Source organism: Primulina tabacum, chromosome 3, assembly GCF_025594145.1.
Source record: "Primulina tabacum isolate GXHZ01 chromosome 3, ASM2559414v2, whole genome shotgun sequence".
In the NCBI taxonomy this organism is placed as follows: Eukaryota; Viridiplantae; Streptophyta; class Magnoliopsida; order Lamiales; family Gesneriaceae; genus Primulina; species Primulina tabacum.
Genome location: NC_134552.1, coordinates 14910645 through 14916644, shown reverse-complemented (window position 1 = coordinate 14916644; position 6000 = coordinate 14910645). Strand labels below are relative to the sequence as shown.

The 6000-nt window shown below is 35.0% G+C and overlaps 1 long non-coding RNA gene across 2 annotated transcripts; it reads right to left on the bottom strand.

The window, feature by feature from the left end:
* Nucleotides 1-1439: 1439 nt before the first annotated feature.
* On the bottom strand, nucleotides 1440-4216 carry LOC142539013 (uncharacterized). Of its 2 annotated transcripts, XR_012818775.1 has the most exons (3): nucleotides 4075-4216; nucleotides 1764-1835; nucleotides 1440-1639 (listed from the first exon to the last, which is right to left on the bottom strand). It is a non-coding gene; the product is annotated as an uncharacterized LOC142539013 (long non-coding RNA). The 2 variants fall into 2 exon arrangements; XR_012818774.1 differs by lacking the exon at nucleotides 4075-4216 and having other exon boundaries at nucleotides 1764-3667.
* Between the last annotated feature and the right edge of the window lie 1784 nt (nucleotides 4217-6000).

The following is a 6000-nucleotide window of genomic DNA, read 5'->3' as shown; positions in this document are numbered from 1 at the left end:
TTTCATAATCACCATTATTTAATCACATTAAATTCCACGTTGAATTCAATGTTTTGAATTTAATTATCTTACACAATGAAGCAGGGTAAATTGGTTGAGCTGAGTGAGCAATTTTCAAGTCGGGTCGTATTGCTACTGGGCAAAGGATCTCGGGCTGAGTGATTTGCGTACTTGGAAATAAAAAACGTTAGCGGGATGCTGGAAGGGTTTCTAGCGCAACCACTCCGACGTTCAAGTCAGTCGAGTATTCACAAAAAAAAATAAAAAATAAGAGTGTTATATATGGAATATGCAGTGAGTGTTCGTGAAATGTCAAATGAATGTCTGATGCGATCAAGGAAGACCAAACTCCAAGGAAGGCGTGGAAGGCATGTGACCCTTTAGAGTTGCCCGAGGGTCCAATCACAAGGGGGCGAATGAAGAGATTCAAGGAATCATTGCATGGACTCATGAGCAATCGAAAAGAACTTGAAAGCAAGATTCCAAGCCTCGAGGGAGTCGTGATGTATGAGAGTGATTTTGTAAACAATATTTGGACGAATTTTGCACTCTTGTTCTTTAGTTTTCTCTCAAACAACAAAAAAGCTTCTTGCTTTGTATCAAAAATCAAACTTATCAAAGTTTATGCTTTGTGGCGATTGTCGATCGTTCTTATGTGGATTGTCAAAGGCAAGTTCTTTGAAGGTTCGTTCGAGTGTCGATTGTTTTCTTGTGATTATTTGTTGCTAAGATTTTCGTAGTTTAGAGGTGAATATCACGCAATAGTTTGTTAAAAGGTCGGGACAACACAACACGGATCCTTTAAATGTTATTGAATTGAGGACGAGATTCCAATTAATCGTGTTTGCATTTCTTTCGTACAAGGATTCATATCAATGTCTCAAATGATCAAACAAACCTGATTATTTATAGGGAGAAATATAATGCATTTTTTTCAGTGTCCGACTACTCCTCATTATCAAACACCTGCCCATGCTCTGCCCACCAGATACTGTCACTATTGACAACTCATACTGCTTACAGTTTTGTTACATCGTTCCTACGTACGCTGATTAACATACTAATGATTTCGAGAGATTGTGTCTCATGCATGTGGGTTCATAGTCGATAACTACCCCGGAAGCTCGACCACTGGTTATGATGAGAACACAAGGGGGACTCGACCCCTGGACTTAGGGGTGGGCGTCGGGTCGGGTTTCACGGGTTCGGGTAATTCGGGTCGGGTACCCGAAATTTTCGGGTAATTTATTCCGAACCCGAATTTTAAAAGGTGCTACCCGACGGTTCGGGTACCCGAAAATTTCAACTGTAGTCGGGTACCCGATTTCGGATACCCGAAATTTTTGACAAAAAATTTATCGTCTTTCTCAATGTATATGTAAATACCTACTCTACACAAAATAGCACAACAATAAAAAATTGTAGGAAACCCATCAATCTAAATAAAACATATGTCAATCAAAGGCAAAACCACTTGAATTCACCATAGACAAAAAATCCATCACATAGTAACCAATCCAATCATCTTGGAAAGTAAAACATCAACTTCTTCAAATCATCAACAATAGATTAAAAAAAGTGGTAAATCATCTTCCAACTTCCAAGCTAAATCATCATCTGTCCAATCAAATCAAAGTACCTGAAATGTTATAATTCTATTAGTTATATAAGACAATCATTATTAAAGTAGATAAATATAAAGAATTTAAAATTTAAAAATTTACAGTCATCGAATATAATGAATTTAAACTTTAAAAACTTACAATAATCGATTGTTGATGTTTTTCATAATTATATATCAATTATGGTTGAATCATTCCCCGAGTTTGTTAATTCTATGCCAAAAATAAAAAAAAAAACAAATAGATTAGTCATTAGAGAATAAAACATAACCATTAAGAATAAATATAGAAAAGTAAAGAGACAAAAAATATGTCTTTCTCAAGTATTTCAATTTCAGCCAAATCTTCCTCCACGCATATAGGCTTAGAATCCAATCTTAGCCAATCTTGGGTACATACCAAAGCTTGAACTATTCTAGGAGACAATGAACTTCTAAACGCATCCAAAACACGACCACCTGTACTAAATGCTGCTTCCGAAGCAACAATGGAGACAGGAATAGCTAAGATATCACGTGCCAATCGAGAAAGAATAGGAAATCTGTGAGAATTGACTTTCCACCACTGAAGGATGTCAAAATTTTCATCATAATCCTCAGGATCCTCACTTAGATATTTCTCCAATCATATTCCGACGGAATCCCATCATACGGGGGTTTCAAGAGATCATTCACGTAGGCAAGATCTATATCGGCATATGAATCAAATCCTCTTTTCAAAGATATTGCTGACTCTAACATTAGATATGTTGAGTTCCATCTTGTTGGTACATCAAGGCTTAACAATTCTTTGTATCTATCTTTTCGATCTCAACACATTCACAAAATCTTTTATACCTTGCTGGGGAGTTTCGGACATACCTCACTGCTCCTCTAATTCGAGAGATAGCTAAATGTTCGTCTTTCCCTTTCAGACCATCCTGCACAATAAGGTTGACAATATGTGCAATACATCGCATATGTAAATATTTCCCCCCTAAAATATTTGTTTTCCAATTGTCAAACCTTTTTTGCAAATATGTTATTGCACCATCATTTGATGAGGCATTATCAACTGTGATGGTAAAGATTTTATCAACTCTCCAATCAAGTAAACATTTTTCAACTGCTTTACCCACATCTTCACTCTTATGTCTAGAAATCGGACAAAAATTCAAAATTCTCTTTTGCAAAGTCCATTCATCATCGATGAAATGAGCAGTTAGACACATATAATTCACTTTTTGTATTGATGTCCATGTGTCTGTAGTTATAGAAATTCTTGGACCATGTTGTTTCATAAAAGACATCAACTGCACTTTTTCATTCATGTACAAATTATAAACATCCTTGGTTGTTGTCCTTCGAGATGGAATGCTAAACATTGGACATGCAATTGACATGAAGTGTCTAAAACCTTTGTTCTCAACTGTTTTGAAAGGAAGTTCATCCACAATCAACCAATAAGTTAGTGCCTCTCTTAATTTGTTCTGATCAAATTTCCAAGTACCAATTTGCGCTTCTTTCGGATCATCTTTTGATGGTTGAAAAGAAATCCGGGCTTGACTAGTTGCAACTTCATGAGGTTTTTTTTTACAAGAAGCGAAGTGATTCTGTAAAGGTCAAGTCCCATGTATTCTTGGATCTGCCTTAATCTCTCTACAACAATATTTGCACCTACCTTTTTGCACCTTGTCACTTTCACAATAGAATTTTTCTGAGTGTTCCCAATATTGTGATCTAGAGGTCATATCTTTCCTAGCTCTCTTTTTAGACTCGGGTTTCACTTCATCTTTATCACCATCATGATCTAAATTTTCCACACAATCAGCATCATTGTTCTTGTTCTCATCAGCATTATCAGCTTCTTCCATTAGATGATCTATTACACTCTCCATTTACACAATAAATTTCTGAAATCCAAAATATTCAATAAGGTAACCCGAATAATCACAAAACAAAATCTTGCACGTTGACAGTCCACTGGCTGAATAATCACAAAACAAAATCTTCTTGCACATTGACAGTGAAACACAATTTCGGCATTTTAAAGAGGAAACAAATCCAGTGAAACTAAACCATTCATCATTCATACAGTGAACAAAAGCCTAAGATTCATCTAGTGGGAACAAATCCAGTGATACCACCAGTGAACAAATTGTATACACACACATTAAAGAGGGAACAAATCCATTTATTTACTCAATGCACGATCACCTTCATCATTCATACAATCATAGCAGTGATCAATTCATACAATTCATAAATTTATTTTGTAATAGATATACCAGTGAACAATTCATACAATCGTGCACGAGCACCTTCATTATTCTTGCACGAGCACCTTTTCCAATTTGTATGAACAAATATTAAAAATCATTCTATTATTTATTTCCTCCAAGAAAAAGCCTAAGATTTACCGTAATGATATATTTTCAATAATGCAAGTTAAAAGAAAAATTACCAATTCATACCTGAGAAGAGGCGGCTGACTGGCTGAGGGCTGAGCCGCTTGGTGCAGAAAAAAGTCGGGAGCTTGGTGAAGAAGGAAGAGGCGAAGAGCGAACTCAGCGAAGAGCCGCAGCTGTGGCCTGTGAAGAGTCGAAGACAGTAGAGAATAAAGAATTAGGGATTTAGTTTTTTTTTTCTTTAACTTAAAATATATATATATATATATATAAAATATTTCGGGTACCCGTTTTTTTGATTCGGGTAGTAAATTACTACCCGACACCAACCCGACACCAACCCGAAATTTGTAAATTGGGTTCGGGTAGAAACCCGAACATGATTTTGTGATAAAAAACCGACTCGATCGGGTAATAACCGATCAGGTCGGGTCGAGTATCCGATAATCGAACGCAAACGCCCACCCCTACCTGGACTATCTGTTGACAGGGTCCTTGATCTATTATCTTGGTTTTCTTATGCTGCTCGGGTTAAGCAAGGAGCCCGACTTTCTATGAGCATACAGTAATCCAACCAGTTTCTCTGGTTATTGTATATCAATGGATGGTTTTTTTTCGGAACACTTCTCTCACCGAGACTAATGTTCACCTTGGTGTCTCCTGGCTTCCCAATCTCTCACCCTGCCCTAGTCCAAGGATGACACGCACTCTTTCCGGGGCATCAATATATATTCTTAATTATTCCCTTCATCCCATATATTTAAGATTATCTTTTTTCTTTCGTTCATTCCAAATATATAGTCAAGTTTTCATATCTATTATTGTTTTCTCTATTTTTTTTATCAATCTACTCCTATTTAATTTGCTTCTTTAATTACTAATTTTTTCATTTAATTACATAATACGTAAAATGATAAATTTCTTTGTAAAATTTTCTTTTCAATATCTTTCCACACACAATTCTAGTATATGAGATGCAAGGGCGGAGCCACCTTATGGCCCACCCGTGCTGTAGCTCGGACATATTTCTCTATTTTTAATTTTTATATATTGAGATTTTGGTCTAAACTTGTGTTTAGTATTGGGGCAAAAACTTGTGTGAGACGATCTCACGGATCGTATTTTGTGAGACGGATATCTTATTTGGTTCATCCATGAAAAAATATTACTTTTTATGTTAAGAATATTACTTTTTATTGTGAATATCGGTAGGGTTGACATGTCTCATAGATAAAAATTCGTGAGACCGTCTCACAAGAGACCTAATGTAATATGGGTAGCTCAAATACAAAAATAAAGATAGAAGATACAAAAATAAAGATAGAAAACAGAAAAATAAAAAAATTGTATTTAGCCCAGATAGTCCAAGCAAAAAAGAAAGACAATAATCCAATAAAATTAAGATTTTAGTCCAAAAAATATAATTGATATAAAGTTAATTAACATGTATTATTTTGTATTTTTTAAAATTAGCTCGAATAATATTGGATTCCTTGCCCCGCAACTAATTAAACGGATGGAGTATATTAATACAACTAATCTAGTTCTTATATTTCTCGATAGTGGGGGAACAACTAGAAATCAATCGATTTATCACTAAATAGTTTTGTATACCAATAATCTAATTAAATACAAATCCCAACTCCGAGATTCATTAATAAATCGTCGCTAATTAACGACAATGGATCTACTCATAACCGTCGCTAATTAGCGACGATTTTTGTTAAACCGTCGCAATATATTTGCGACGGTGACTTTAGCGACGTAATTATTTTCCGTGATTAAAACCGTCGCTAATCATAATTTTTTTTGTAGTGAAACGCAATCTACATTTATCCACACTCTTTTGGTAAGATTGTTTAATTTGATGAAATGATAAATAGAAATTGTTTTAAATATGATATTTTCACTTGATAAAACGTACATCGAAAAATAAATAAAAATGAAACAAGATATTTCAGTACCTTGTATATACTTTTAACATCAATGAAA